General features: G+C 39.8%; 1 pseudogene; it reads left to right on the forward strand.

Annotated features, from left to right (window-relative positions):
• Positions 1 to 19,120: 19,120 nt before the first annotated feature.
• Positions 19,121 to 20,514, forward strand: LOC128585731 (zinc finger CCCH domain-containing protein 15-like; annotated as a pseudogene).
• The last annotated feature ends 804 nt before the right edge of the window (positions 20,515 to 21,318 follow it).

Consider the following 21,318-nt stretch of genomic DNA (forward strand, 5'->3'; position numbering starts at 1 on the left):
TAAATAAGGTCATATTTTGAATTACTGGGGTTAGGACTTCAACATGTGAATTTTGAGGGGACACAACTCAGCCCATAACACGAAGGATGATCTAGTTTCAGACGATGCTGAATTTTTCAATCTGTCAATAGCAGAGACCAATGCTGTATTTCTGATAGGGCACCACCACCTGAAGAGGCCAACTAGCTTCATTACATTGCCCCCTGGGGCCCCTGCAGCTCTTGGAAAAGACAGCAATTCATTTTAACAGAAATAGACTTGTATTTGGGGTTTGGGTTTGTCTTTCCTGCTTGCAGAGTCTCCATTTGCCCCTCTCCCCCACGGCCAATAAAGTGTTTGATCCACTGACCCAGAGTCCCACACAACATTGTAACAGACCAAGGCATTAATTTCTAGCAAAGAAGGTGCAGGAGTGGGTGCAGGACCATGGGATCCACTGGTCATATTACAGCCACATCACCCAGACGTTGTCAATCTGATGGAGGAACAGAACTACCTGTTGATGACACAGCTGAAGTGGCAGTTCAGATGTGACGCTTTGAGAGGATAGAGGGCCATCTTTCAGGATACTGTATTCTTTAATACAACCAGAAAATGTATTTGAGCTCAGAAACTAAGCAGTGGAAAATAGGAAATTTGTATTTCCTATCCCTGCAACTCTGGATTCTGTGGATTTAAAGTTTCTGGTTCACAGAGAGGAAACAATTCCAGCAGAGAACACAGAAAGAATCTCATTAACTGTAACATAGAACTGCCCGTCACCTGGACACCCTGCTCTCATCATCACAAAGACCTGAAAGGCAAGAACAAAAGTTGCCATCTCAGCGGGGTAAGCTGCGAGTGATCTGTTCAGTTACCGCAGATGGAGCTCAGCCCTCTTTGGAATTATGTTATGTATCCAAATAAGAAACTGAAACCAGAGTAGCTGATGGTCAGGGGTAACCAGATTGGATTGTAGTTTGGGGCAAAGGGAAAATTTTACCTTCACCTCCTGAAGGTTTGTTGAAAAATTAATTAATATGTGTAAAAGGCAAATTAATGGGAAAATAGCATATCAATTTATTAGTGTGTACAGAGGAGAATTATACAGTGACTGCCCAATATTTCAATGGAATATAGATGTTTATACATCTCTATATATTTTTTTAGAGGATTATTTAGAATTTAGAATTATACAGTGACTGCCCAATATTTCAATGGGATATAGATGTTTATATATATAAATATATATATATATATATTTTTTTTTTTTAGAGGAAAGGGAGATGGGGAAGTGTGGATGATTTCAAAGGAGTAGTGAATGGTTTTAAGGGGAATTTAATGGGCTTGAAGAACATACACTGGGCTGGGACAAAGTCTATTTGGCCTGCAGAACAGACAATGGTTTGTGACAAAAGGCTGCCCAGGTGTGTTGACAGACTTCAGACTTTCTGTGATATGAGTTTAGTTAATGAAAACCCAGGGAAAGGACCAGAATTAATTTTTTTTTTTTTTATCTCAGGTCTTGACTTTAGGCAGATAAAGTATCTTAGAGAGTAACTTTATCCTGTGCTTTGGGAGAGAGAGCCTTGACAGCCAGGGCCGGGAAGGACAGAGGGAACTTGAGAGGCTTCTTCCGTTCAGCACGTCAAATGCCACATTTTGGGGTATCAGTTTCTGATCCCCCATAATAGGAAAGGAATTTCGTGTTTGTGTTGAGTGTGTTGTCAAGACAAGTTGCAGTGTGGCAGGTACACGAGTTCTTCCCACTAACCCTCCTTTTCTGATACAGTCTGTTTCACACGATTACCATCATAAAAGAAAAATAGTCCTGGTGCATTTGTAACTGTGGATGTTGTGTTATAAAATATTTCCTAGATAAGACAAACTTCAGTTCTTACTAATTTGGATGAGAATGGAAACCTTCCCTTAAATTTAACTAGTCTGATAGCTGGCAGCATTTTCCAGGACCAGCTCCTGGCTCCATATATTTGTAACCTGGCATCCTCTGTACTTAACTCTGGTGCCGAGTGACACTGCGCGTCATGTTAGAATGCTCAGCTACAGGGTAGAAGTTCTGTGTACTCTGAAGCCATTTCTATGCTTGTTTGGCTAAAAATCACTTGTCTCTACATAGAAGTGACTGCTAAACAGAAACTGTTATAACAAATCTGTCATAAATATACCCTTAACTTCCTCTTACCATGCCATCTGACATGTGATGAAGTGTGCTTAAAGGGAAGTTGTTGGAATGGAAATAAATGGTCATATTAAACAATTTCAGTTAAAATAGCTTACTTCAGTGAATGTTACAGAAGACTGTGGCAAATGAACATATCACCTGCTCCTCCCTCAGGACCTGTACAAGTCGGGGGTGTTTGCCCTGGAAATGGGGGGAAAGTATACTCTGTTGAGGGAGCATCTGCTTTTGTTTAAAGACTAAGTGTGAAGAAAGTTGCCTTTTGATAGCAGGGAGCACAGATACTAATATGGTTAAGGTCTCTTGCCGTATTCTGAAAACTTCCCTGTACTGGGGGACATTTTTATATTATGAATTTTGCCTTCCACCTCTGAGGTTAGAACTCAAATGTGGCTGATTTCAGGCAGGTATCCTAGACCTCATCCTGCAGACACACCTTAGTGAGACTGATTTAGTGGTGAGAAAGCAGGGCTCCCATTCTGCTGGTGTAGGCGGCAGCCGGAATTGTAAGTACAGGTAGTGATCACAGGTGACGACAGAGATGGAGGCGGAAGATGATGTGGGGCATAGAGTCCCTGGCATTTCACGTTTGGAGAAAGCACCATTGAAATCCATATCAGGCCAGTTTACAGCATGGTTTTTAGTGCTCCTGGAAGTTTATCCTTGAGTTTGTTTCTTCAACAATCTCAGGTAGCATCTAATCACCTTTAAGAGATTATATTTCTGGCTGAACTAGTCAGACTGGATTTTGTTGTTTGCAACAAAATTTTGCACATCATTCTTTAACATATAAAAAGTACTTACCCAAACTCATAATAAAAATCATACATAACTGGGCGTTGCTGCAGGCACCTGTAGAGTTTGACGTTGTTGTGAGCTATGTCACCATGGCACTCTACCCCAGAACAACTGAGTGAGACTCTGTCTCAAAAAACAAACACCTGGGTTTCTTCCATGACTTAGCAATTATGAATTGGGCTGCAATAAACATTCTGGTACAAATATCTTTGTTATAGTGTGATTTTTGGTCTTCTGGATATATACCTAGTAGAGGAATTGTAGGATTGAATGGCAGATCTATTTTTAGATCCCTAAGTGCCCAAGTGCCCATCAACCTGTGAATGGATTAATAAATTGTGGTATATGTACACCATGGAATATTATGCAGCCTTAAAGAAAGATGGAGATTTTACCTCTTTCATGTTTACATGGATGGAGCTGGAACACATTTTTCTTAGCAAAGTATCTCAAGAATGGAAGAAAAAGTATCCAATGTACTCAGCCCTACTATGAAACCAATTATAGCTCAAAAATATGGGGAAAAGGGATATGGAGGGGCGAGGAAGGAGGAGAATGGGTGGAGGGAGGGTGATTGGCGGGACTACACCTACGGTGCATCTTACAAGGGTACATGTGAAATTTACTAAATGTAGAATATAAATATCTTTTTTTTATAACGTTTTTTTTTATTGTTGGGGATTCATTGAGAATATAAATATCTTAACACAATAACTAAGAAACTACCATGAAGGCTATGCTAACCAGTTTGATGAAAATATTTCAAATTGTATACAAAACCAGCACATTGTACTCCATGATTGCATTAATGTACACAGCTGTGATTTAATAAAAAACAAACATACAAAAAACCCAAAGTAAACTGGAAATTCATGCCACTTTTCATCCATCATATTGACAAAGGTTAAAAATTTAACCTGCAGGCACTGGTATCGGGAAATGGGTCCTCTTCTTGGTGAGAATGCAAAGTAATACAATCTCTAAGGAATGTTCTGTGACAATATCGATCAAATTTTAAAACACAAGTACTTTTTTTTTTTTTTGTAGAGACAGAGTCTCACTGTACCGCCCTTGGGTAGAGTGCCGTGGCGTCACACGGCTCACAGCAACCTCTAACTCTTGGGCTTACGCGATTCTCTTGCCTCAGCCTCCCGAGCGGCTGGGACTACAGGCGCCCGCCACAACGCCCGGCTATTTTTTTGTTGCAGTTTGGCCGGGGCTGGGTTTGAACCCGCCACCCTCGGCATATGGGGCCGGCGCCCTACTCACTGAGCCACAGGTGCCGCCCCAAAACACAAGTACTTTTTGACAAACAAATATTTCTACAATTATACTTATATATTCATATGACCTGTTAAAGAAATGTACAATGATAATTTTTGAATTCTTTGTATGTAAATGGAGAGCACCAAAATCAGCCTAAATGCAATCTGTTGGGACTTGGCAAATGCATAGTTAAAATTCCACAGAATGGAATAATATTTAATTGTTTTACATAGAAATGCTCTACATGGAAACCCACAAACATATTGCCAAAGTGTAAAGTTTAAAGCTAGGTGTGGGACAGTGAGCCCAGATTGCCACTGGCTTTAGACAAGAGATGAGTCAACAGAAATGTTTGCAGAGATTTGGAATCTCCCTGGATATTCTCATCATGTCTGGGGAGAGAAGCTGAGTGGGAGATACTCCAGGAGGTGGTTATTTTTCAAAGTGTAATTATTTGTAGCCTTTGCATTTCATTCTTTTTATTCATCTCTACAAGAAATCAGTGTGCAATGACAGGTGTGTGCCAGACAGCACATAAAAGTAAAGCAGATATTGTCTGAGAACTTGGTGGGGGTTGGGGGGGTGGGGACGTTAATTGACAGAGATAAAACTAATGACAACAGCATTCTGTGCTAAGAGATGAGATAAATACTGGTGCGTACAACGTGCTGTGGAAGCCAAAGAAGAAGCTCCTGAAGTCAGACAATTAGAGAAGCTTTCTGGAGAAAAGGACACACAGAAATTGAACTGACTAGCATGCTGGGATGCCAAGGCAGGTGGATTGCCTGAGCTCGTGGGTTCAAGGTCAGCCTGAGCAAGAGTGAGACCCTGTCTCTAAAAATATCTGGTTGTTGTAGCAGGCACCTGCAGCCCCAGCTACTTGGGAGGTTGAGGGAAGAGAATCACCTGAGCCCAAGAGTTTGAGGTTGCTGCGAGCTGTGACACCATGGCACTCTACCTAGGGCGACATAGTGAGACTAATGTCTGAAAAAAAAAAATAGAAATTGAACTGAGAATTAGTCAGCAGAGCTATTGGCAAAGCTATTCCAAACATACAAAAAGAAGAAAAGGAAAATAATCAGAGGAAAAGTCAATGAGGTTTTGGGAGAACCTCAAGTATTTCTGGATAGGTAGAGTTTGGGGAGCTGCAGAAGTTGAAAGGTAAGGTAAAGAGTTATTTAAGGCCCATACTATGAAAGACCTTAGATGCTGGATATTATCTTCACAGAAAGGGTGAGTCATTAGTGGTAGGAAATAGAAGGAGGAGACTGTGTGGAGGCAGAATGGGACTTGTAAGGCTTTATATTTAAACTAAGGCAAACCACAGAAAGTCCCAGAATAGACAGACACGCATTTGGTTGCCTTTGTTCAAAAACCCAGATGACGACGCTGCCACCAGCAGTTAAGGTCTGGTGGTAGACATCTCAGGTCTGTTCAGCACTTGATGATACCAATGAGGATCCAGGCTCTTGTTTCCTTTTTCTCTACTAATCTTAGAAAGATTGGCTTGTCATGTGATTGTAGAGTCGTCACTGCCAATCCAGGCATCATGGCTCTACTGAAAGCAGGAAGGAGGCAGGGAAGTGAGCCAAAAAATTGTTGTTGTTGTTTTTTAATGTGAGGTTTTTTCCCTCCATAATGAGGAAATCCCCTTACAGGAGATTGCTCTTGCATCTCTTTAGTGACGGGCTCCCTCTAGGCACACCATCACCAAGGGGAATGAGATAATACTCCCTAGTTTAGTCCAGTGTATGATTGATCTCCTGGGGTGTAGAAGAAACCTTCTACCCTGAGATTAAGGACTCGTCATAGATTGTTTACACTGTTTAGGGTATATAATACATACAGGATGTATTAGTAGAGAAGGAGGGCGGATGACTGCCAGTTAGTCATAGGTTCCAACTTAGAAAAATACAACCAGCTGAGTAGCTCTAGAAATTTTCATAAATTTACTGTAACAGCATCAGAAGTAACCTGAGTACTTCATTTTTCTTTCATACTTTTTTTTTTTTTGCAGTTTTTTGGCTGGGGCTGGGTTTGAACCCGCCACCTCTGGCATATGGGGCTGGCACCCTACTCCTTTGAGCCACAGGCGCCGCCCTCTTTCATACTTCTTACTGGCTTTGTTTCAAGTACAGAACCATTTTTTTGCAGTGCAACGAGAATCACAGCTGAGGGCAAGTCTGTATCAGTTTTCTATTGCGGCATAACAAATTATCACAAATGTAGTGGCTTAAAATAACAATTTATGCTCCGGCAGATTCCGTGAGTCAAAAGTCCAGGTGTAGTTTCTAGGTCCTTTGCTCAGGGTCTGAAAAGGCTATAATCAAGGTGTTAGTTGGGGCTGCAATCTCATTTGTGACTTTGAGGCTTCTTCCGAGTTCACTGGTTGTTGGCAGAATTCACTTCCTTGAGTTTTGGGGGCTGAGATGCTTACTTTCTGGAGGTTACATTTTTCCAAAGGCAGTGCATAATGTGGCTGTTTACTTCTTTCAGACAAGCAGGAGTGCATCTCTCCCACTAGGAATTTCTCTGTCCAGTTGACTAGAATGGAGTTTTTATCAGATATGACTTAATCACTATAGTGACGACCCCATCCAATTCGCTGGCCTGCCTGCACTCAAGGAGAGGTGTGGTACCAGTGGGCAGGTGTCTTGGGGACTATCAAAGAATTTTGCTTTTCCTATCTCAGGACTTGTAATTTGGTTTGTTTTCCACTAAAGAGTGACTTATAAATTCTTTCCTTTATTTTAGTATTTTATATGGTGCTCAATATCTGACACATGTTTTTCTCTAATAATTTTTATATTCAAATATGTTTTTCAATAAAAAATAATCCATGTCCACATTTGCACTCTCATTTCCACATCTTTCCAGCATCCTGTCACACAGTTTTCATTCAATATTTTCTTGTGGTCTAAAGGGAAAAAAATAAGTTTTATAGTATTTTTTCATGAACACAACACAAACTCTTGCAAAAGAAAAGTTTTTTTTTTTTTTTCAGGTGGCACCTGTGGCTCAAAGGAGTAGGCTGTTGGCCCCATATGCCAGAGGTGGGGGGTTCAAACCCAGCCTCTGCCAAAAACTGCAAAAAAAAAAAAAATAGGAAAGAAAAAAAGTTTTTTTCTATACTAGTTTTTTTTTCTTTCTTTCTTTTTTTTTTTTCTAAGACAGAGTTTCACTTTGTCACCCTGAGTAGAGTGCTATAACATCTCAGCTCACACAACCTCCAACTCTTGGACTCAAGAGATCCTCTTGCCTCAGCCTCCCTAATAGCTGGGACTATAGGCACCTGCCACAATGCCTGGATATATATTTTTTTTTTTTGTAGAGACAGAGTTTCATTTTATGGCCCTGGGTAGAGTGCCGTGGCATCACACAGCTCACAGCAACCTCCAACTCCTGGGCTTAAGCAATTCTCTTGCCTCAGCCTCCCGAGCAGCTGGGACTACAGGCGCCCACCACAATGCCCGGCTATTTTTTTGTTGCAGTTCAGCCGGGACTGGGTTTGAACCCGCCACCCTTGGTATATGGGGCCGGCGCCTTACCAACTGAGCCACAGGTGCCACCCAATGCCTGGATATTTTTAGAGATGGGATCTCGCTTTTGCTCAGGCTGGTCTCAAACTCCTGAGCTCAGGCAATCCATCCACCTCAGCCTCCCAAAGTGCTGAGATTTCAGACGGGTGTGATCCATCACACCCAGCCCTCATACTAGTTTTTAAATAAATAAAAACAGAGTACATCAAAACTATTATTTATACAACTATTGACAGGGACTAAAAGGGATTGTAATCTCATTAGGAAAGAAGACATAATATCGCAGGAAATTAAATAGCAATAAAATATTTAAATTGAAATCATACCCCCAATGAAGATCAAACCACAAGATTGTATACATTATTAATTGTCAAATTAATCCTAAAGACACTATGAGTTTAGAGGACAGTGTTTGGATTGTGTATTGTGGTGACACAAGCTACCCAAAATTTAGTGGCTTAAAACAAAGACAATTTTATTATGTCTCACAATTATGTGTGTCAGGAGTTTGAGCAAAGCTTAGTTGGGCAATTCTGCTCCAAGGAGTACCAGTGGGATGATGAAGTGGTACTCAGCTGGGGCCTCACCTGTCTGCAGCTACAAAGAAGAGTCCCTCACAAATCTGGCACCTCACTGCTCCTTGGTCTCTCTCTTTCTATTTATATAACATTGTATTGTTCGGAGCTGTTAAAAGAACCCAAAAGGAGGCTAGAGCTTATACATACTCCTAGATCAACCATCCATAGCCATATAACTAAAACTGAAGCTATCCTAATTTCCCAGTAACACAAACTCTAACAATAAAAAACCTAAGCTTGGGCGGTGCCTGTGGCTCAGTCGGTAAGGCGCCGGCCCCATATACCGAGGGTGGTGGGTTCAAACCCGGCCCCGGCCAAACTGCAACCAAAAAATAGCTGGGCGTTGTGGCGGGCACCTGTAGTCCCAGCTACTTGGGAGGCTGAGGCAAGAGAATCGCTTAAGCCCAGGAGTTGGAGGTTGCTGTGAGCTGTGTGAGGCCACGGCACTCTACCGAGGGCCATAAAGTGAGACTCTGTCTCTACAAAAAAAAAAAAAAAAAAAAAAAAAAAACCTAAGCTTTCCTTCCTTGTCAGTATGATAAAAATAAACCAATCAGCTATAGACAAATAAACTTATACGGCTCTACTTGCCCTGAAAGGGATGTAAGTTTTTAGTAGCCAATCACAATAGAGATCACTGTACTTCCTCACTGATGCTGTATAAGCAGTACTATAACTCTTGTGAGCGAAGAGCTCTTTATTATGTTCAGTTTGAGGTCTCCTGGTTTGTGAACCATTCTTTTGTGTGTACAATAAACTCTTATATTCCATTTTTTTTTATTTTTACCTGATCTGGTTTTATTTTGAACAGTTTCTGGTGTCAGAAGTGAGATCCAAGAAAGCCCTTGATAAGCTCCAAAGGTGATGAGTAACCAGGTGTCAGAGCCCACAGAGCCCATTACACTCACTCTTTCCCTGCTCTCCATGGAGTTCAAGGGTGTCTCTCAGATCCAAGATCTGCTCTCTGTATTTGGAGGTATTCAATTTTATTGTGCTTATTTGTGCTTTGTTGAGCATACTTGTGCCTCGTTGAAGTTTCTTCTGTCTTAAGGGGAGCAAAACTGTTATTCCCTTCGTCTGTAAAAGGAGAAAATCTGTTATTCTCTGTGTTTTTGGACTGCAGTAGAATTACCAGGTGATATGGGAGAACAAAATTCAGTTGTTCCTTGTATGAATCTCCTTTATAAAATGGTGTTTGCTATATCTTTTCCTATGTAATCACTGTAATATTCATTATGGTTAATGCTTGCTATGTGACTGTAATGGAAAAGATATCTTGAGTCATAAATGATATGTATAGGAAACACTAAATGAAGACATCTCAAGATGTGCAAAGGGAACAGGATGCCCAGGGCAGCAGCAATAGTAGCTGACCTGGGACACAGAGCAGAGCGCATGAAATGCAACAAAGTTGTAGACATATGCATAGCAGAATAGAGCATGTGTGTCAGCAGCAACAATTCCACCATAAACACAACAAATTAATCACTTAGTTAAGGCAGCTAGCTACCAATCAGACCAATAAATAGTAGGTGTCAAAGCTCTTGTTCCCCACACTAGATACATCAACACAGGGAAACAGTTAAGTGGGCACTTTCTGCACATCCTGCTACACAGTGTAACATTTATTGCAACCTTTTCTCTTATATTTCTTTGTTTGAATCTCAATAAATACTTACTGGAAACTGGAGTTGGGGTAGAACTTGGCCAGTGCCTGGTTCCCCAGGATCTCTCGATTTCAGGACTTTCAAGTAGTTCTATCTTCACTCCACCTCATTCCCAGGAACCAGGAGGCTTGTCTTGCCTCAAGGCTCCTTATACATACATTCATTTTAGATTATTTAAGGCAAAGACAGGTTCCACCTGGTCCATGACTCCTTTCCTTCCTTGATCTAAAACCTCTGCTTCTTATGCATATATCCACTATGGATCAGGATCATGGGCCTTTATTTGAAATAAAGAAAGAAAGAAAGAATTTAACAAAGGGTAATTTGAGACTGCAGTGGTCACTTTGGGGAACCTTTAACTTAGATAAAATCATTCATATTGGGGATACTATTGGAAAGAAAGGAACTGCAACCTCTCAGAAACAATGAAACACACTCTTTGATATACAGAAGCTTATAAAAGATAGAATGACTCAAAATAGTCTCTACAAAATAATCTTCCTAATGCACAAATACAATAATACTTTAAAAGCTAAAACTTAGGCTGACTCTATAGACCACCCTCCTGTGGATCCCTTTGCTTCTCTTTATCCTCCACTGCATGATTATTTTGAACCAATTAGCCCCTTGATCTCTTTTCTTTTCCACTGAACCTCCACAACAAATTAGTCCCTCCAATGACCTGAAAGAGCTGAATTTAAACCTTGGTCTTCCAGAGAATCCTAAGCCATTATAAAAGATTTTTGTGATCCAAAAGAAATCAAACAAAATTTACAGAAGAATTAAAAATTCTCCTAGGAAAACTTATGAGCCAATGCTTTTGATTTGCATCAATTCATCCAAATGGTAGTAGGCACAGGAGATAATTGAAGATGGCTAGAAAAATCCTGTTGGGATAATCCTACTAGATGTCTTGAGGATCATACTAAGCTTGCCTTTAAATGGGGGAATACAAAGGGCCATAAAGATGGATCAATATGTATTAGAAGCTGTCCGCCAAGTATTTCCAATAAGAATAGACTGGGCTGTAATCCAATCTTGTAAACAGAGTGAGTCTGCTGAAGACTATCAAATCCACACAGAGGAAAATTTCACACAGTAAGTATTCTGGCCTTAAAAGCCAGGAGGATGATGAGCTGTATTAGCACATTTTTTTAGGAGACTACACACGGTGACTTACTAAAGAAACCTAAATTACAATGGGAGGTAACTCCCCTAATAGAACTGTAACATCTGGTAGAACAGATGTTAGATTAGAAAAGAAACCATCAGGCAAATAAACCAAGGACTACAATTGCAGCAGTTGCAGAGACTTTGACCTGTCTTTTAAAAACCTAATCCCAATTTGCCCCTATTGATGGAGATGCTTATGGTTACTGGAAAGCAGAAGGAGCATTGACAAAAACACTACCTCTTGCTAAGTAAAAGAAAACTGGAACAACCCACACATCTTTTCAACAACTCTCAATGTTGATGGGGCTCCAAGGGATTGCCTAGTAAGCTGCTTCCAACAATTCCTTTACATCAATGATGAGAAACCAAACTTAAAATAAATGGAGTAATTTGTACTGTGTTGATAGGGACCAGAGCAACTCTTTCTGCTTTAAACTCTGCCATGAGTTTAAAGAGTAGTAAAAATATCTTGGTGGTGAGTGTTTCAAACTAAGTTCAAAGGGTTCCTTTATAGAAACTCATAATTGCCACCCTTGGCCCTTTTCCCGAGACTCATGCCTTCCTGTGAATCTCCTAGACAGAGATCTGTTTTCCTAATTGGGAGTCCCATAAAATTCTCTTCCGGAGAAATGACCTCAGAAAGCTCAGATTTATCAAATGTTAAAACACTGGGTTCTCCAGGCCCAAATTGACTATAATAAGGCGACCATTACATTCCATAAATGTACAAATATATACCTTTCTGAAATTTCTGACATTCTTCTGCAGCTGTGGGAAAGATTAAAACCATGGAACCTGTTAAAATTCTAATTGACCTTTTTAAACTGCTTCCTAAGTTACCTGGACAGCACCCTCTGAAGGCTGAAGCAGTACAGGGCCTCGTTAGGAAAATAGAGGACCTAATAAATCCTGGAGTAACTCCACACACTAGTCCTTGCTATACCCCTATCTCACCTGTCAAGAAATCCCATGGACAGTGAGGCAGATTTTCACAGAACCTTAGACTTTAGAGCTGTAAATAAAATTGTAATACCAGCCCAGTGGTACCAAATCCCAATACTTTGCTTGCAGTTCACAGTAGTAGACATATATGAGGTCTGTCCGGAAAGTATCCAGCCATGCAGGTTTCTATTTTTCATGTGACATGGCTGAATACTTTATGGACAGCCCTCATATTCTATATTCTGTACCTGTGTATGTATATTCCCGTGGACAAAAACTGCCAATGTCTGTTTGCTTTTACTTGGAAAAATCCTCAGGGGACTTGGACAGTAATATCACAAGCATTAACCAAAGCTCACTCATATGTTTTATAAGTTTTACATCAGGATTTGAACACTGAAATTTCCCAGAAATTCTACCTTGATTCAATATACAGATAATGTATGTCTTTGTTCCTCAACTAAAGAAGACTCATAAATTGACTTAACATAACTGTTCGAACAACTGGCTTAAAAGGGCCATGGGGGCTCTTGAGATAAGCTTTGATTTTCACAAGAAGTACACTATCTAGGTCATGACTTCTCAGGGAAAGGAATTGTTCTGTCTCCAGAATAAATAAATACTATTTAAAAATATCTTCAACCTGTGACTAAAAGGCGACTTGAAGGATTCCTCAGATTTGCAGGCTATTACAGATCCTATTCCTAGCTTTTCCACTCTATGAACTAACTAAAAATAGTGTGTAGGAAACTCTTCCTTGGAAGAAAAAAACATGAGGAGGCCCTTACTGAACTAAAACAGATTTTGCAAAATCCTCCTGGATTAGGCTTATTCTAAGGCCTTCACTCTGTTCATGAATGAAATGATCAGGCTCTGGGAGTCCTCATTCAAAAGCATGACAGACAAAATAGACCCATAGTCTCGGATAGACTATAGTTAGATCTGGTATTTAGGGTATATTCAAATTGCATAAGGACAGTAGCTATGATGCCAACATTGTAGACTCTTCTTCAGAACTTGGTCAGGCAACAACTTATGCCTCCAAGTTTCTTCTGCTATAGAAAGCTTGCAAAATACTAACTGCAGGCGGCATTTCTCAGCCAGTAGGCTAACATTTTATGGGATTCTGCTCCTGTCGCCTTCAAATCTGCATATTCTTTGTCATCACTCTTTAAATCGTGCTACTCTCTTACCTTTACCTGATGATGGAGAGGCTCACAGCTGTGTCAAATTGATTTCTCAAAAATTTGGCTCCCAAATAGGATTTAAACGAAGTCCCATTCCAAGTACAGAACTGATTCTTCATGTTGAGGGCTCCTATGCCATGAATTGTGAAGGAAAATCTCAAGCTGGGTAGACAGCTACAACCCCAAATGAATTATTATAAAGAGAAATTCTTTCCAAATTCAATTTAGCCCAAACTGCAGAATTATTTGCCCTTACCTGAGCCTATAAAATAGCACAAGACAAGGCTGTAAATATATGTATCTATACTGATACTGGCCATGTTTTTGGAGTTACCCATGATGTTGGTTTGCTACTGAAGCAGAGAGGCTTCTTAGATATCAGATCATATGCCTATAAAGAATGGGCCTTAGGTTGCTGATTTTCTCTCTGTATGATTGTGGACTTCAGAAGTGGCTATCATCAAAACTGAGACTCATAGTCACAAATGATATCCCAAATATCAGCCAAATGGCATGACTAATTTCCATGCTAGAGTTGCCACCAAAAAACCAGTCTCAACTAACTAACCACTCACCTTGAATAAAATCCATCCAGGACATAAAGGGAATTAAACACTTACAATGATGATAAAAATATGCCCTACAAATTGGGGGTGGGGGAAAGATTGCATAAGTAAGGGATGTAAAATGATTGAGGAATTCTGGGACTGCTAGACAGCTGTCTGATACTTACCAAAGCCCTAAAGTTGCCATTCCTCATGAGCTATCCATACTTTTACTTATCATGGAGCTGATCAAATGATTCAACCTCATAAAATATTGATAGGGAGACTTCAAAAATAGCTATACATGTCTTTGTTTTTTCTTTTTTTTTTGAGATAGAGTCTCACTGAGTCACCCTGGGGTTAAGTGCTGTGGCATTATAGCTCACAGCAACCTCAAACCCCTGGGCTCAAGCCATCCTCTTGCCTCAGCCTGCAGAGTACCTGGCACTGTAAGTGTCTGCCACAACACCCGGCTAGCTAGACATGTTTATAATCATTATTAATTTATCAAACCCATAATCCTGGAAAGACCATTAAAGTGGCCCCAGGAATAACTCAGTCACCATCACAATGATTTGAACACTTGCAAATGAACTTCATTCAATGTCCACCTCAAGCTTTCAGTTCTAAACAGGCAGCTTAGAAGCAAGCTGGCTTCACTTTCCCTACCCCTGCTTCATAGGAACAAAAAACAAATATGTATCACCAAGGTTATCACCAGAAGTATCCCAGAACTCAAATATGAAAATGAGATGGTTCCTAGGGCCACAAAGAAGTAAAAAAAAATCTACCAACATACAAATTACAGGGTATTGAACATAGGGCTCATGTCTCTTAACTAAACAGAGCTACCCTGGACTCTTAGACTGGTCAGTCTACAGCTAAATTACAAGGAAGGATGTCCAAGAAAAAACTTTTTTTCCAGAAGCAAATGACAACACGAGGTAGACTGCTTCTTCCGAAGAACATAGATTATGAACTCACTGGATTTCCTTTTATCTTTCTAGGTTAGCAGTAACTTTGCTACTTTTTAAACCAACACAAAATATTTCAACTTGTATTTCAACTCCTGCTAGGGTTCTTCATCACACAGACTGAATACCCACTAAATTTTACCTTAGTGAAGCAACACACAGCCTCCCTTATGAACCAGAATGATTGCTGGTCATGTAGCCATTGAAATGCTTGGGAAGAATCTTGGTTAATAGTAGAGTAAGTTCTCATTCAAGCTGGGTTACCAACATGAAAAAGTTTGGCATCATTACCCTGGCAAATCAAATCATTCAAACAATACTCATGCCCAGTTGGTTTGGCAATGAGAAGAAACATTAGAAGCCCAACAATGGCCCACATCTCCTATAAAATTGTTACTAGTAACTTTTCTCTCTGTGTAGAAAACCTTAATGGTATTGGATCTGATTTAGGTGAGATCGCCAGCTCACTCTGTTATCAGTCCTGCTGGTTTGATTCATATGATGGAGACTGGACTCACATACAATGACACAGACCTAAAAAACAGAAAATGACAATGAAACCCTTAATTACTCACTGAAAGGAGACATTGGTTTAATGGAAACTCTGTAGGCAAATGGAATACCTGTATAATACAATTATATGAGATCAACAACAGCTTTGTATACTGGATAGATCAAAATTCAGGCTGTATCTAGAAAGAAAGTAGTCTTACTAATTGGTAAGGATATGCATGGATTGCTTTACCAAATCCATTGAAATGTCTTTGGTGGCTATCCTAGTGTAAACCACACCAGTCATTTGAACGGGCAATGTACAAATGGCAATGTGACAAAAAATAATCCTGATCTTCATATCACACGTAATTTGTAGGTAGTAGGATCAACTTTAAAACTCTTTGTCTAGCACTCTGGGAGGCTGAGGCAATTGGCTTGCTCAAGCTCAGGAGTTTAAGACCAGCCTGAACAAGAGCAAAAACCTGTGTCTACAGAAAAACTAGCTGAGCATGGTGGCCAGGACCTGAAGTCCCAGCTACCCAGGAGGCTGAGGCAAGAGGATTACTTGAGCCCAAGAGTTTGAGGTTGCTGTGAGCTATGATGATGCCATGGCACTCTACCTACGGTGACACAGTGAAACTCTGTCTGAAAAACAACAACAACATCAACAACAAAAACAAAAACACAAAAAACCCTCCAAACCTTTTTATTTCAATAACACTGTATAATTAGTTCTTTGCAGTTTTATTAATTCTGGGCACTGTGTTTGGGTTACTCTCACTCCTAATAACCAGATATAACTTTCTAAATGCTAGTCCTATTTTTAATTTGGAATTATTTACACATAGAGGAACACCTTACCCCCCAAAATGAATTTCTTTTTTTTCTTTTTTCTTTCTTTCTTTCTTCTTCTTTTTTTTTTTTGCAGTTTTTGGCTGGGGCTGGGTTTGAATGCGCAACTTCTGGCATATGGTGCTGGTGCCCTACTCCTTTGAGCCCCTGGTGCTGCCCCCAAAAGAATTTCTTGTGAGGTTCCAAATTCAGTGATGTAGAAGAGGACTGGATTTCATTCTGTCCTTAGAGGCGCTGTTCCCTCGAGTAGGAATGGCTGGACTATAAAGGTTTGCATCTGCATTTCTGCAGCTCTTGAAAAAAACATACTCTAAAATGAGCTTAATATCAGTTGTACTCCAAAGAGGAGAGTTCTTGCTACCCAAAGCTTGACAAAGAGGAACCTTTGTTCTTAAAAGAGAAAAGTGCTGTTTTAATGTCAGGAAGTCAGGAATTGTATCCCCAAATTGTAAAGATCTGAAAGATCAGACCCGAGTGTTACACCCAATTAGGGAGGCACAATCAATTGAACTATTTAGCTGGTTAAATCTCAGCTCTTGGGGATTTGGCTCCAGGGTATTTTTCAAGCTGTTGGTATCATCCTCCTATTAACCATATTGATAATCTCCCTTGTACATTATGTTCTATCAATAGTCTTAAATGGTTGTTGACAGTCAGCTATGGACAAATATGCTTACATAGCTCTACTTGCCCTGAGAGTATTTGTGGGGTTTTGTTTGTTTTTGAGACCGAGTCTCGCTCTGTTGCCCTAGATAGAGTGCCATAGTATCACAGCTCCTAACAATCTTGGGCTCAAGAGATCCTCCTGCCTCAGCCTCCTGAGTAGCTGGGACTACAGGTGCTGACTACAACACCTGGCTGGTTTTTTTTTTTTTTGTTTGTTTGTTTTTTATTGTTGCGGATTCATTGAGGATACACAGAACCAGGTTATACTGATTGCTTTTGTTAGGTAAGGACCCTCTTATATTTGTGTCCCAACTATTTTTTTTAGAGATGGGGGTCTCACTCTTGCGCCAGCTGGTCTCAAACTCCTGAGCTCAGGCAGTCCACTGACCTTGGCTTCCCAGAGGGCTAGGATTGCAGGTGTGAGCCACCGCCCCAGTTGCTCTAAGCATTTTTAATAGCCAGTCACAATAGAGATCAATGCACTTCCTCACTGGTGCTTTATAAGCTGTGCTGTAATTGTTGTGAATCAATATTCTTTACCAGTTTTGATCTGAAGTGCCCTGGTTTGTGAACTGTTCTTTTGTATGCACAGTAAACTCTGATATTCCTTTCTTACTTGATCTGATTTTATTTTGACAGGGCCCTCCATGAAGTTTGGGCTTCTCACAGCCTGGTGATTTCAGGGGAGAATAGTAGTACTTCTTACTTGGCAGCTATCTTCTAAAGAGCAAGGGTCCCAAGAGAAGGGAAATGGAAGATCTCATGGTCTTGAGCTGGTAGCCCAGGCAGTGTTACTTTAGCAATATTCAGTGGGTTAGAGTCACAGAGCCCACTCATGTGAAGGGGAGAAAATACAAGACCTTCTTCCCTTCAGTGGCCCTTATGATGAGGAGAGCATCAGAGTGCTTGTGACCATATTTATTTCACCATGGAAATGCTGGTCACTTTGGACCAGAAAGGTCAGAAAAATATGTACAGAGAAGAGAGTAGATCAGGCTCTGTACCTGTGGCTCAAGTGGCTAAGGCCACATACACCTGAGCTGGCTGGTTCATATCCAGCCTGGGCCGGCCAAACAACAATGATGGCTGCAACCAAAAAATAGACTGGTGTTGTTGCAGGCGCCTGTAATCCCAGCTACTAGGGAGGCTGAGGCAAGAGAATGGCTTAAGCCCAGGAGTTGGAGGTTGCTGTGAGCTGTGATGCCACAGCACTCTACCCAGGGCGACAGCTTTGAGGCTCTGTCTCAAAAAAAAAAAAAAAAAAAAAAAGAGAGTAGATCAGCTGGTTTTAAAGGATATGGAGCATTTGAAAGAGTGGAGCAACTACTCTGAGATATCACCTAATCCTAGTAAGAGTAGCCCACATAACAAAATCCCAAAACCAGAGATGTTTGTGTAGATGTGGAGAAAAGGGCACACTTCTACACTGCTGGTGGGAATGCACACTAATACGTTCCCTCTGGAAGGATGTTTGGAGAATACTTAGAGACCTAAAAATAGACCTGCCATTTGATCCTATAATTCCTTTACTAGGTTTATACCCAGAAGACCAAAAACTACAATATAACAAAGACATCTGTACCAGAATGTTTATTGCAGCCCAATTCATAATTGCTAAGTCATGGAAGAAGCCCAAGTGCCTATTGACCCATAAATGGACTAGCAAATTGTGGTACATGTAAACCATGGAATATTATGCAGCCTTAAAGAAAGATGGAGACTTTACCTCTTTCATGTTTACATGGATGGAGCTGGAACATATTCTTCTTAGCAAAGTATCTCAGGAATGGAAGAAAAAGTATCCAATGTACTCAGCCCTACTATGAAGCTAAATTATAGCTTTCACATGAAGGCTATAACCCAACTATAGCACAAGACTATGAGGAAAGGGCCAAGGGAGGGGAAGGGAGGGAAGAGGTAATAAGTGGGGTCACATGTATGGTACATCTTAGAATGGGTACAGGTGAAACCTACTAAAGGTAGAATACAAATGTCTACATACAGTAACTAAGAAAATGCCATGAAGGCTACATTGAACAGTTTGATGAGAATATTTCAGACCGTATATGAAACCAGCACATTGTACCCCTTGATTGCACTATAATTACACAGCTATGATTTAACAATAAAAAAAAAAGGCAGCCAAAAAAAAAAAAAAAGTCAGTACCCTGGTCTTTCTCCTTCTTCTGCCCCAGGGCTATAACACCTGCCAGTATGTAGCTGCACTTATGTGTGTGGCTGGTGTCATCTGTCTCCACAATGTCCCCCAAGAAACAGGCTTGGGCTGGGGGCAGCAAAAGGCAAAGCAGAGAAAGAAGATTATCGAAAATAAAACTTTTAGTTTAAAGAATAAGAAAGGGACAAAGCAACAGAAGTTTATCAAGGCTGTCACATATCAAGTTAAATTTGGTCAACAAAATCCATATCAGGTAGCACAGAAAGAAGCTGAAAAGAAACTGAAGAAAAATAAGAAGAAGACAGAATTGCAGCAACGTCATGAACTGTTCAATCCTGTAGTTGCTGCTCAAAAAAAAAAAAAAAAAAAAAAAGGAAAAATGAGATTCCAAATCTGTGGTTGTGCAGATTCCAAATCTGTGTACTAGAAGAATTAAATACACTTGATTTAGAAGAATGACACCAAACAGGTCACTGAAAAAGATTAAGTCAGCTCAGTGTGAGTTGAAATTGACTATATTAATATTTTTGTACTGAAAGAGATAAGTGTAAGTTTTCACATGGCTTGATTCTGGATAGAAAATGTGAAAAGAGAAGTGTTTACATCAATGCAAAAGATGAAGAACCTGAAAAAGATGCTATGAATAAGTGACATGAGAAAAAGCTGGAAGAAGTAGTGAACAAGAAGCTTGGTGAGGCGGAAAAGAGAAAACCAAAACCTCAAATAGTATACAAGCATTTTCTTGCAGCTATTGAAAACAACAAGTATGGCTGGTTTGGGGTATGCCCTGGAGGGGGTGATATTTGCATGTATCATCCTGCACTTCCTCCTGGATTTCTGTTGAAAAATGATAACAAGAAACAAGAGAATGAAAATGAAATTTCATGAGAAGATCTAATTGAAAGAGAGCATTCTGTCCTAGGTCCAAATGTTACCAATATCATTCTAGTACTCTGGAATCTGTTTTTGTTTGGAAGAAAGAAAAAGATAAGAAAAGACTGATAAACTTGAGCAAGTTATGAACATAAGGAAAGCCAACTTCGAAGCAGGAAAAGCATTCATGATCAGTGGCCAAGAAGTGTTTGAATTTTGTCCTGAACTGTTCAATGATGATGAGGAGGAAGCAGATGACACTCATTACAGTCAGGGAACAAGTGGTGATAAGGTTGATGATTCAGTAAGCGTAAATTACTTAGATTTAAGCCTATATATCCCAAAAGATGTAGACAAGATAGGTATTATTGTAGCCAGCCTAAAAAGATTCAGCACACGTGCTTCAGACAAAGAAAACAAATTAAGTGAAGCCTCTGGAGGTAGGGCTGAAAATGGGGAAAGAAATGACTTTGAAGAGGACGATGAAATTGAGCGACAGGAAAATGGAGCCATCTATGATGTTTCTGTTGATGAAAATATTTGTACTGCGGAAGATTTGGATGAACTAAAAGAAGAATTAAACACACTTGACTTAGAAGAATGACACCAAACAGGTCACTGAAAAAGATTAAGTCTGCTCAGCTTGAGTTGAAATTGACTACATTAATTTTTTCTGCCCAGAATGAACAGGATATTTATTTCCCATGCTGATTCTGGAAGCATTAGCTTCCTCTTCCTCCAGAAAAAAAAAAAAAATATTCTCCCTATGTCTTCTCTTCTATAACTACAACTCATAGTAAGCTCAGAGTAGTTCATGATAAATTGAAAATACAATGGTTATTCAGAAAATGATTGATTGCTGTAACTGTCCACTCAAGTAGGAAGTGTAACCGATTTGTCAGCTTTTGGTTTTAGTTGGGCGTGTTACTACCAGGAACAACATAAATTTACACTTAACATATCTTTTATATGACATAGTTTTTAATGAATTTTTAAATTTTCTTAGTATTTATATGTTTAAAAGACGCCTAAAACAAGAACGCTGTACTTCATAAAAGGAAACTGAATATGCAGATTCAGTATTGTATGTCTTTGGGCAATTAGAAGAACCTTTAAAATGGAACTTCTTTTATCCAACAAAATCAGCTACAATATTCTGTGTTAAACTGTGTAAAAGTTTTCCCTCTTCTTTTTTGCCAATAACATTGTAAATAAAGATCATAATACATTAAAATCTAAAAAAAAATCAAATATATAAATATAGAACAGTAACAATGGTGAAAATACTTGCAAAATGCTTAGAAAAACAAGCATTATATTTCTTTTGCAACTTTTTTTGCTCTAACAACAAAACCAACAGTGGGAATGAATATCAGTTTGGGCAAGACACTTCTTCCTGTTCATAAAT

The sequence above is a fragment of the Nycticebus coucang genome, chromosome 1 (genome assembly GCF_027406575.1).
Source record: "Nycticebus coucang isolate mNycCou1 chromosome 1, mNycCou1.pri, whole genome shotgun sequence".
Classification (NCBI taxonomy): Eukaryota; Metazoa; Chordata; class Mammalia; order Primates; family Lorisidae; genus Nycticebus; species Nycticebus coucang.